The 13,285-nt window shown below is 37.9% G+C and overlaps 1 protein-coding gene across 1 annotated transcript in view; it reads right to left on the minus strand.

The window, feature by feature from the left end:
- Window positions 1-13,285, minus strand: part of nr2f2 (nuclear receptor subfamily 2, group F, member 2) — a 146,627-nt gene that overhangs the window by 13,474 nt on the left and 119,868 nt on the right. The window lies entirely within an intron of this gene.

The following is a 13,285-nucleotide window of genomic DNA, read 5'->3' on the forward strand; positions in this document are numbered from 1 at the left end:
CTGGAGTTTTATCCAAACCACATGAGCATTGTAAGTTTTTTGACTGTCAGTTGTTAACTTCTCATTTAATGAAAATAAGATCAGGACATTCAACATTTTGTTAAGATTATTTCTGTAGTGTAAATAATGAGGACTCAAAAACTGAAAAACATGGAATATTGTAGCATATTATCTTGAAATTTAACAAAGTAGATTTAAAGAAAATGTGAAGAAATGTGCCTGAAGTCTTACCTTCAGCGTCAGGACTGAGAGAAGTATGTTTCAGTTGAACAGTACAGTATCGCTGTCTGAAATGAAAGAATAGCTGGAGGTTTAACACCGAAATAAACAACAGTAACATACACTTATATAGTTTCAAGCATAACGATTGCAGGCTGAGAAATCAATCAAGCTGAAATGTTTTATCACATCATGAAAAGACATAATTTTAGGAACTACAAACAAAATCAGCAGCCCATGAATATTGACGATGTTAACTACATCTTTACTTCCACAGATACTGATTCAACATTGGTGAATGCAACACAACGTATAAACACAAATATTGCTATTTGAGGTTTTTCAATCATAAAAAATCCACGTGATCAATAGTCCTTGAGAAGTGACGGAGGGAATAAAAGGTAAACGTGTGAATGTGATTTGGTACATAAAACCTTCACCAGAGTGATGACTCCAAATGAAGAGAAGACAAGATTTTCTCAGTGTAGAGATGACTTCAAGCAAACAAGAAACAGACTTCGCTCATTCACAGGATTTTAGCTACTTTATTGTCATAAGAGGACAAGCAGAAGCTGCTTTTAGAGCTCATGACATGAGCCAATACTCTGTGGATGATGTCATCAGAGTCAGACCTTAGACTTTCTCCACTGACAATAATTGAGAGGGGGTTTGTGGACATTTGATAGTGCCCGGAGGTTAGAAAAAGGCCAAACTTACCGTGCTCTCACATAAATGCTACAGGGTAAACACTATTTGTGTATAATGTTCCAGTTTATGACCAGGGACCTGCTGATTAACTATCATGGCTAGGAATCATGATATGATATGATGTAATTTTACTATTTATTCAAATTTATGTGACATTATTTTCTCCATAAGCGTACTCTCGCCAAGACTTTTCTACACACACAATGTCCATTGCAGTGCAGAATTTAAACACTATTTGAGACAGACAAGAGGACCAATTTTCTTTTATTAAGATTGTAAAACCCATTCAACACTGAGACAGTGACATGTCATGTCAGTTACTGAATATTTTATGTTTGGCACCAGTGCAGCAGTCAACAAAGAGCAAATAAGGAGTAAGTATTCCCTGCTGTACAGTAGCAGGATGACTGTTTGTCTACAAATAAAGGTATACTTCCTGTTCTACTGTTCCTGAGTCCACACGATGTGTCTCTAATTCATAATCTGTCAAGATGCTCTGTGCTAACAGCCTGATGACATCACAGATTATAGAAGAGTATGTTAAAAGACATTAAAAAGGAGGCGTTACCAACTGTGCTCACTGGCAATATCTTACAGCGACGAAATAAAACCCCTAATGATGTTTGCTTGCCACCTCCTTCTGTCACATAAGCAGTAAAGTGATAAATATTACCCAACAGAAATAATAAAGGTTTAAGACTGAATAAGTAGATATAATTTCTTCAAAGATGACGCTTGGTCCCAACAAGACAGAGATAAATTATCAGATTATCAGAGAAACTGTTATCTGTTTTCAATGGTTTGCTTTAGCAGAATGGCTGAAGTTGTTATGATTTATTAGTGAGGAATGAGTTTAGATAACTGTCACTGTATTTGTTACCAGCATTTTTGCAGGTGCAAGGTGGAAGAAAAAATTACGAAAAATACTAAACTTGTGTCATGTTCTTAGGCTAAGGTGAGCCTTTAATGTTATTTTTATGTGTTTTACACCGCATGAATACTGCTCTCTGTGCAATGGCAGTATTTTTTTTAAAGGATTAAACTAGCAATAAACTACTCACACAACACAGTCTCACTGCACTGAGAAGATTAAGGGGTGTTTTGCACTGCTATATATTTTATGATGAGATGATATTAGAATCTACTTCAGGTACGCCTAAAAACTACAACAAAGCAAAAAAGGCACACACAAAACGACAGGGCGTTGACATCCGAGGTGATTAAAAATGTGGTGAAACCACAGAAAGCACTTGTGGCGGTGGTGAATCACCACCACCACAGAGCTACATCTGTTTGTGGATCAATCAACAGGCGTAACAGAGCTGTAAACAGCAATGGTGGCTGCGGAGCGCTGTCTGTGCAGCCATAGCATCTGGCATAGAGAAACTGGAAGGCATTAAAGCAAATCAAGAACAAAAATGAACTTATTTGCAAAGTGTAAACACTAGCGAGGCAAGAGCAAATGGATGATTATCACTGTCTTTGTACTAAAAAAACAAATGCTATAAACTGGTATAATTTCCATGACAACAGCTGGCACAGGAGTATGTGCCCTCAGGCAAAACCGTAAAAGAAGAGGGTGGCTACACATGTCTTGTGCTGTGTTGAAGTTGAGAAGCCTCGTCTGGCTCGCAGGGCAAAACGTCCGTATGAAAAGAAGAAAAAAAAACAAAAAAACAAATCAAATGTGTCTTGAAGCCAACAAGACAAACATTAAATTACTAATTGAGAGAGGAAAGGCTTGGAGCAGCGGGGGTACCGAGGCGGTAGGTACATACTGTACTGTAGTGAGCAGTGGGTGGGTGTATTGTTAGTACATCATTTAGTTAAGTTGTTTTAATGATGATGATCTAACTGCAGCTCTTTTCTTGACATTTCATACATCATATAGCTTAAAAAAATCTATGAATTACTTATCTAAATGTTTTCTTTTCTGCTTTAATAAGGAAATCAGTCATGCACCTGGATTCACATCATCAATCAGGCACATGAAAAGAGTGTGTCTCTATTATTTTGTCCACTCAGTGTAAGTTAGGTTAGTAGTGTGTGAGTGTACTGTATTCTGCCCTGCAACAACAATTGAGTTACTCTTCAGTTTCTTAACATCTTAAACATGCTTGTAATTCTTTTAAATTAACGTATTATCAATTAAAATTCATTTAAATACTAACTGAATATGCTCTAGGACATGTTCATGTATGATTATCTTCACTTTTAGAACAACTGATGAGCCGCACAGGCACATAACTCTTTGTATGCACCCTTTGGTACATATGTATGTACAGTAGATACACCCACCTACTGGCTCACCTACTTACATCCCTTGAATAGCCGCAATCACTAGAATAGAACCAATGATATTCTGTTGCTTCAATAATCTGCAGTCTGATCATTTTTTTCAGTCATAAAGCCATTAACTACAATGGGTAAGGTAATAATCTTTTACACAGCTTATTTCAGAGGAGGATTTATAGCTTTTCAGATCATTAGACTGCTCTCGAGTGTTAACTAATACTAACTCCTGGCTCCTTTTTTGATCCAGATTTTCCTCTATGAAGGAAACATTAGTAAAGCTCAGCTTGTTAAAGAAGGGTGTGACTGATCCTTTGCAGGGAAAATGGGGGACAACTTTGGACAGTTTAGTTGTGTAACTGGCAGGGCAGTGAGCGTATAATGCAGGGATTAGGTTCTCTAGAGGAAAACTTTAAGGCAAGATGGAAAGATTGTGTACACCGGCTCAAATTTCAGGTTTGCATCACTTATTAAAGCTTTTTATACGAATGTTAATATTTGTCTGAAAGGTAAACAATTAAGCCATGTAGATACTTAATACATGTATAAACTGTTTTTTCTTTCTTTTTTCAGAATATACAGTACAAGTATTAATCGTAGTATGTTTTAATGAAGTTTTGGTGTGAAATGAATGCAAGAAGTCTGCACCCAAGTTATTTATGTGGCCTTTGGAGTTTGCACTGGTGTGATACTTGCCACCAACATCACATGACTTAAGCACCTTGTTTGTTTCTGAACTTGTCCTGCTCAAATTCAACTACGTAGTGTCTGTGCTTTTTAATACAGAAAAAAAGCTTCAGTTTATTTAAACACCATATTGTTTGCAGCTCAAGGTGAAAATAATACCATAAACTATAAGGCTGCCCATAATAATATGGGCTCACATAACCGGGCTGCGAAAAAAAGTAAGGCCCATTTCATCAAGCTAATTGCCTGTTTGTGAGCGGGAGCAAACTTTTCTACCGCCACTCTATTATGGAGGCTCTTTCTTAATCATAAATAGAGCCCTTGTATCCCAGAGGGACTTGCTATTCTAATTTACAATTGAACTAAAGACCAAAGCTATCAATCTTTCACAGACACTTTATTTTCTGCCCCCCTTCTCGCTTGTAATTGTGGTGACATAACCATAAACAACAGAGAAAAGGCTGCTGTGACTGATCTGTGGAAATGACAGCATTAACACATGAGCTGCACATAAGCACTCCCATCCACCATGCACGTGGTTGTGAGCAGGCATGCACACACACACACACACACACACACACACACCTAAAGGTGTATTGAGCAGCCAGGGCATACATGCAGTGACACAAGCTTGAAATTTAATCAAGGCCTCTTCGTGGCACATTAGGATTTGAAGGTTTATTAAATTTCACTATTCTGAATCAAAATAATAATGCATGGAAGCCAATGCAACACTTATGTAGACTCAGATCAACTTTCTAATATGACCCTTTACAAAGAATTCATTCAAGTTGTAACTAATGGCATTATTAAGAATTAATACATAATTTACTAATGATTACAGACGCAATCATCATTAGAAGCAATTTTAGAGAACAACTTTTGGGTTGCCAGGTTGTGAAAAATCCATTTGGCTGATGTTGCTCCTTTCTATTCGTTAGTAATGCAGTTATAAATGTTGGTAATAGAGTGATAAATGCTTGTGGGATTCCCACTTTCTAATAAGTTGTCAAATCTTTAATTAGAAATGATACTGTCATTACAAGGTTTGGGAGTTTCACACTTTATTTTGTTCCAGATGCTCTGCAAACCTTTCCCAGAGGGTAAGAGGTCTGGCAGTCTATTGAGGATCTTTCTGTTGTCTCTTTAGCTTGTTAAAGTGTCATGCTGGAGGAGATGTTTATCCTCCTCAGCTAGTGAAATTTTTAACAACCTGGAAACCCAAAAGTTGGTCTTATTGATGGCTTATAACTGATCTATAAAGCATTATTAAATGATGTATTAAACATTGATTAGTTGCAGTTTATAATTACTTTATAAAGGGTGTCTTATCACAAAGTGGGATTGCAATCTTATATATCATGTTGCATTCTTTCTTCATGTACATCCACCGCACAGTGTATATGAGAACAAGGGAAACTTGATAGCTTCACATCTGCAACAAAGCACTGAGAAAGTCTCATGCTGTCAGCGTGCTGCTGCAGAGCCTTCGACACATTCCTGCTTGCAGTGGCGATGCAGTGTCACCACCGCTGCACCGTGCCTCCGTGATGCCTTTAATGATGAGTCTTTTCGTTAATGAGTTAATGCAAAAACTCTCAATGTCATCAGCAAAGATAAGAGGGAAGAAAGCGGTGCATTGTACACATAATGACAGGCTCCCTGCTTGCCCCTGAGATGTCACGGGTCAGCCATGTTAAGAATGTGTGTGCCCAATCATCCACTGATCTTTATCTGGTGGGCCTGCAGCTAACCATGACATGGGCCCAATCAGGGGTGCTGATGAATGGACAAAGGGCCCCTTGAATTGTTGAAGCTGCCACATGACTGCTTCTCTACTAAATCATGATGACATTAGCAATCAATATACCAATTACTGAACAAGATATTAAACATGCAATGATCTTTGCAAACTATATGCTGTACAGTGCAAGGATCTGAGGAATTTTGTGCATCATAATGTCACTGACAAGTGCATTGCTGTTTTACAACTTTTTATACGGATGTTTAAAGGACAATTTCATGCTCAAGATGACAGATTCTAACAAATAACCATGACAGATTTATTTTTGACCATGCCCTCTCAATTTTGGAAAGTATAATAGTTGTAATCAAATACAACAAAAACAAAGATTATTTATGTTTAAGGTAAGTGAGTGATCACACCATCTAAATTTATTTCTTCCTTTTAACAGAACCCAGATCCATGAATGATGTGCATAGTGACAAATTAGGATCTTAGATGTCTTTGGACGACACAATGAGGTAGAATATAAAAGGTTGAAGAGATAAATTCCAGCTGTCACTGACATCATAAAACCTGACAAATTGTAATAACGGACTGTGTAATCCACACCACTGTCATTCTCATCTCTTCAAGCTCTCTCTGACACAGTCACAGTCTCAGATTCAACTCTGCAGCCAGGTTCAGACAAAAAGCCCCATCCGGTCCGGTGGCATTTGTCTCGTTCTACATTATCTGAAATCAAACGCTCTATTCCACTCCCTCCGTTCCATATAGAACAATCAGTCCAGCCCTAATGTGGGAATGTCTAATCCTCACAAAAGGACGCTGACATTTATACCCGGCAGAAATGAATCAGACAGGGCCTGGATTCCTCCAGTGGCTTTGTGCATGGCACACTAGACTGGGTGGATAGATAATGACACTTTATTACAGGGTCATTATGGCAGGTAGCTCTCAACGATGAAAAGGCAAATCTAGTCAACATGGACAGCTGTGAGACAGGTGACCCAGCATGTTAACAAATATGGCAAATGGGCATTATGGGACTAATGAATTCAAAAGAAGCTCTAGGGAAAGATCAACATAATGGCTGGGCCCATCCAAGGATTGCCAAGAAAGATACACATCTTAAGACTGGTTTAAGGAAGTATTCTCAACTATTGTGACCTTGCTTTCCCACAGTACTGGAAGGTGAAAAGGGGAAGAATCTGAAATATCACACATGTTACACATGCTTCATAACTGCTATGCACAATATCTAGGAATAACAGTAAAGTAGATGTTTAGTTTGGGTGTTGTCTTAGACACTGGTATCATTCTTCTTGTCTGATTGTAATTAGCAGACTGATAACAAATTGATTAATACCACATTCTATTCATAGTGTTACAAAATATGTTCTGAAGTACTCTGAACTCTGAGGTAATCTGTCAAATTTAGCGCAAGTTGTTCTGTTGTGTTCATGCTACATAGGTTGATTTTGGCAGAGCCAGACGAGGTGTTTCCCCCCAGTTCAAGTCTTTATGCTAAGCTAAGCTAACAGCCTGCGGGCTTCAGCTATGTACTTAATACACAGACAGAAGTGTGGTATCGATCTTCTGATCTAACTCTCAGAAAGAAAGCTAAAACTATAAACAACTTCCTCAATATCTTATGAATAGAGCAAAAAGTATCCGAGTAGCCACAAAGCCTGTATTTCAAGTTAAAATAGCTGTTGAGATAATATATTATTTTTTGTTCTTTGGTTCTTTATTTGTGTATATAAAATATAAAACAGAAGAGAAGAAACATACAATAACAAAAAGAAATGAATACAAGGGTTACAATAACATATGTTTGCACTGCTTTCATACACTGTTATCATACCTCATTTATATAGTACTGTACTCCTTCAAGAGAAGCTGTTTAAGATCTTTTTTAAAAATATGAAATGAGGAGTGACTGCGAAGTGAAGCAGAAAAGCTTTTCCATATGACTGGACCTCTGTACCTGATTGAAAACCAGCCATGGCTAGTTCTGTAGAACTGACTTTATAGAAGATCAACAGATCTGATGTGATAACAGTGGATCTGAGATCTAGATACAAAGAAACTGTAAAAATAAATGGGAAGTGAATTGTTAAGAAATCGAAATACAAAAGTACCTATCTGAAGTTTATTGATGTCAGATACAGTATGTTTAATAACCCCATGGTTTGAAATGACAGGGCATTATAAGCTTTCTAGCTAGAGATAGTGACCATCCTAGCAATTTTTTTGGTAATAAAATGAAGGAATAGAGACTGGTCTTATATGTGCTTGCCCATACTATATTGCCATAAGAAATGAAAGGATAAATCATAGAATAATATAGATCCAGAAAGTTTTTTTCTTGACAAAATATATCGCATAGAATACCAATATTTTTAACTTTATTGGACACATAAGAAATATGTTTTCCAATCAAGCTGATCATCGATGATTACACATAAGAACTTAACATGGCAAACATATTTAAGTGCATTATTAGCTAGATTGAAGATAACCTGATAAGGACAACATTAAGGGATATTTTATTGCAGTTGAACCAGATATCCATCCTTTCTAGAAAATTGTTCATATGAGTTATCAACCTATGTTCATCTTTATCTGTGGGAAATATATTGGTATCGTCGCACATAAAATGAAGAGTACTTCTTTTGATACCAAATGTAAATCATTTCTGTATATAAGAAATAAAAGAGGACCTGGTATGGGACCTTGTGGAACACCACACTGTATGTAGCTGTATGATGAGTTAGTTCAACTCCAAATGACATTTTTTCCTGTTAAGCAGGCAGCTTTTAAACCAATTAAGCTCAGTACCAATAATACTGATACCTGATAATGCTGATAATATAATACCAATAATACCATGAGCTTGTAGCTTATTTAATAATATATTATGATCTACAGTATCAAAAGCTTTTGACAAACTGACTAACCTATTGTAAATACTGATGGATTGTCAGCTTTAAATAATGGGATAACCTTGGTCCATTTCAGTTGGTCTGGTACAACACCTGTTTGAAATGAACAACTGAAGATGTGATACAGTGGTTGTAGAATAGCAGTGAGGCAGTAACTTCATTTTAAGATCAACATGACCAGCACCACTTAACTTCAAACTTGATATAATATTACATATTTCACATAGCAAATGACAGCATGGCCTGGAAAACAAGGTGCACCTATTAATTGACTCAATAAAAATGGGTTCAACATAACGATCTGTATTAGGATTACCAATTACTAGATCTTGTCACAGAGTGTACCTAATAGACTCTTTAACAAGGAGGGATACTCTACTGTCTGGTCTATGTTTTATATGATTGAAAACATGATTGTAGCCATTTATTGAGTAGAGAGACACTATAGAGTAATTTAACCAAGTTTGAATAAGACCCACAACAGAAAAATGTAAATGTAGTGAGGCAAAGTAGTCAATTAATGATTCAAAGTGCTTTGCCATACTCTTAACAGGAAGGTTAGGAATGAAGTCTTTATCTAACTTCTGATCTAAAACATTGAAATGATCATCAGGATCAGTGTGAGAGAAGGGTGACAGATATAAGTAGTTGGAAAATGCTGTAAAGTCACTCACTGGTTTGGAGGAGTACAAAACAGGGTTATTAGTGTCCATAGCATTATTGAGACTATTAGACCCAATCTGATTTCGATAATATGGCACATTTTAGATTTGGCAATGATGCAAATGTTACTATAATACACTGTAATAAGATTCCTGTCTTTAATACATAAAATTAAGTCATTTTGAGACATGCTATCGCTTCTTTTACTGCATGTTGTTTGCTGCCTCCTTACACCTGACTGAACAAAACATAAGCAAGTGCAAATTACGAAACCATTGAAAATGTTCAGTGTTGCCCCATATTGATCAATACATACTTAGGGTTCTCTGACCTGCAACATCCCAGTTTAACCACTGAACAAAACTCGAAGTCATACAGTATTTTTCCAGTTTCTTCCAATGTGTCTCAATGTGCATGATGTAAAGTGGGAAAGAAGTGTGTCGAATGTTGCTCCTCAGTCAAACACCAGTATATGGTGAAATGTAAAAATGGTAACATCTGCATTTGTTCTTTTCCAACCAGTCACAGGGGTCAGGTTGCTGTTGGTATATCGATACTACTCACTGAACTTGGATGTTCATCCTGTTCTTTTGTCACTGTGCCAAACGTTTACCCAATGAGATCAGTCTAGGTGGCTGCAAATCCTATAACACGAGATTAGCCCTTTTGACTTCACAGACAAGATAATGACATTAGCTAATGTCTGAACAATAGAATACCTCTGTGTGCATTCTGATACCTCACTGAGACACACACGCACTTTGTTGCTTTGAGTTCTCTGTCTCCACCTGATCAGCTACATTGTCATTCATCTTACATGAAACCTACTTTTCAGAGCAAATTAAAAACAAAGGCTTATTTGTCTTCTGTACTCTATTAATGACTGAGCAGTGCAGTTTTCTTAAAAGTGCTGACCAGAGAGAGTAATTCTCATCACGCACAGTGGTGCTATTAGTGGGTCACACTTAATGCACAAGTGGTTTAACACTGTACCCTGTGAATAGATGTTAACCTGACGATGGCAGGTTAACATCAGATGCTAGTAGCTCCTTCACCTGCAGTTTGATCTCTTTCCTGAACTGAAACTGTGTACTGTATGTTTTTTCTACACAAGGATAAGCCCTAACAGCCTCAAGATGTTGCTCAAATATGACTCACTGAAGACCTTGGAGGAAATTCTGAGCACAAACCATGTGGGAAGTGGTCAAAGACGACAGTGTCCCCTAATGTGTAGCCTGTATGAGCCAGCTCTGGTACATGTTGCATTGTCAGCAACTTTTGCATAGAAGGTCAAATGGGGGACTTTTTGATTTGAACTTTTCTTCACTACTGAGAATTAAAGAAGCATATTTTAACAATAAAATCACATTCAATCACGTTTTTTCACAGAAGTATGTGCATAAATTCTGATTATTATAGTTGCAATACATGTGTTTAAGATTTTCTCCAACGTGTTGCACTTGCACCCAAAATGCATATGAATGACAGTTACACCTTAAGGCAATTGAGGCAACATCAGGACTTGATTCAGTTGAAGGTAATTAAAAGACAGCTTGATTTGTTCAGCTGGATAACAGCAAAGAACATTTCACAGGCTCTGATTTCTTTAGGGAGGTGGCCACTGAATCTATCCAACAGACACAGAAAAAAATGAAACAATGATAGTTTCATAATGCAGTTACATATCATAACCTTATGACAATGAGAGAGGGCACATGCTTTAACATGATGTTATCACATAACAATTAGGAAAAAGCACCAGTGGGAAGGTTCAAAGCACAACCAAGGGTGAAAGTCCCTCAGCCAGTGAACTTTGTGACCTGTGGGTTTTCCATGTGACCCCACCAATAAGAAATGCCTTAGGTAATTTGAATCAAGTGGAGGTGTGTCACTTTCAAACAGACTTGGCTTGAATAGCCCTGCTGGAGCAGCATGCTGCTCCCCTGACCAGATGTGTGGGGCTTTTTTATTACAGGAGAAGGAGAAGCTGATAGTTGCAGGTGCAAGGCTGACATGAGGACCAGCTTTGCAGGCCTTCATAAAGGGGGATATCCATTGCCTGCGTTTAATCAGAGCCAGTGGGACGGGATGGGATTCATTGCTCTTTGATGGAGAGCACTGTTATGAAGATGGACAGTCACTTTGCTCTCTAAGTGAAACCATCGTTTAGCCTCAATTCCCAGAGAAAAGGCCCATTTGTTATCCACAGGGGAGTGCAGCAGGGGTGGTTATGCTAGGTGGAGACTGCATGCATTTTCCACACATTTACATTGCATAGGCATACATTTATGGTCAGAGAAAACTGACTATGCTAAAGCGAAAGTGACATACAATATAGACTTTGAATATCCTTCCCTCTTACACCAACAGAGTAAAACTGCCACACACACGCATACAAACACCTGTGCATGATCTGTGTGCGTGCCTGTGCATGTGTGCAGACATGCTCACTACCGTTTGCTTATATACTGTTAGTGTATATGTGCACATAGTCATATTGCAACTGTGTATTACCAATTTGAAGGAGATGCTGGTGCGTCAAATCATCCAAACCCTATTGCCAGAAAAGAACATCAATATTGGACAAATCTGTGAAAACCCAGATTAAGTTTAATTACAACGTTTTTTGTTTTTTTTTTATGTCCATTGCCAACGATTTTAAAATTCTTGCTCTCTTACAGCATGGCAACTACAGTATGGTAAAGGTTGTGGTACGGTTAATGTTGGACAACTAAAACACTTTATTATGGGAAGGATATGTTTTCAGTCATTAATTGCAGGTCTGTGACAGAGCACAAACTCTGCATGAAAGTCTGAAGCTCTACACGCCCATCCACCTCCACACCGTTAGTTTCCGTGTAAATACATAAAGGGCATGCTACTTCCTGCACTGGCACTGAGCGTTGGCACGAGGTGTTGAATCATCAAACAGGAACGTTATTCCTTTGGATACTGAGCTGAATTATCACCACTTGCCTAAACTGAAAGAGCTGATTAGATGCCTTTAAAAGCAGCTCCTATTAACAGTCTGTCCACTGTAACAGCACTGACCTCCATAAGTCTGTTAGGATTCATTTGGGGACAGGTTTATCAAACTGTTTCTTCACTAACAGGAAAAGAATGAGCCTTGTCAAAGGGAGTGACACAGTGAAGAAGACAAGTGTATATGTCGCCTTAATTCCTTACTCAGTCATCCAAGAGGATGAGAAGTACACCATGTATCATTCTGATAAAGAAGGTCTACTCACCTTGTTCATGAATTTGGACTCAAATTCTAATATGCTAAGTGGGAGTGTGTCTAAAAGGTTAATATATAGCAGAACAGGCCTTTGATTGGACATGAGTTATTGTTAATGATAATAACTAATCAAATTAAAGATTAAATTTGCTGAATTAGATGGTGTGATACAGGCCCACACCCCATACACACACACACACAAATGTGCACAGACATAGTCTCATGAAAAACTCGACAAACTCTTATCAGGTCTGACATGTCCCTAATTTTCTAAGTCTGGCACCAGGCCACAGTATCCTTGCCTTAGCTTTTAGTGATTTTAAATCTCTCTGCTGTATCCACTTTCAGGAATTTTCCAGATCCATTGTTTTGTTTCTAAATAACCTAACTTGACAGGCTCGCCTTGGACCAGTGCTTTATAGTATCAGGGTATCTGTGCCTTTTCAGCCACATGTTGTATTTCACACTTGCATTGCCCTGTCTCAGCTATCATGCCTTTGTTGTGTTTAATGGTATCTCTAGCCTTGGACCACTGATACCAGCTGAGCGGTCAGAGTGTTAGCACTCCTCAATATCTATTACAATTAGTTTTTGATTAAGGAACCCAGCGCGGCTGTTTGAGGCCTTTAATGTTGTGTCAACTGGATGATGATGGAGAGAGCAGCATGGATGCCTCCCAGTAACAAAGCGGCCAGTAAAAGGCTCCAAGTGAACCATTTTATCTTCTTAATGGAAACCAGATGACCTTTCTTTCCTTTTTTTTCTCCCTTTTTAATGTTGAAGTTT

This window comes from Thunnus albacares, chromosome 7, assembly GCF_914725855.1.
Source record: "Thunnus albacares chromosome 7, fThuAlb1.1, whole genome shotgun sequence".
Classification (NCBI taxonomy): domain Eukaryota; kingdom Metazoa; phylum Chordata; class Actinopteri; order Scombriformes; family Scombridae; genus Thunnus; species Thunnus albacares.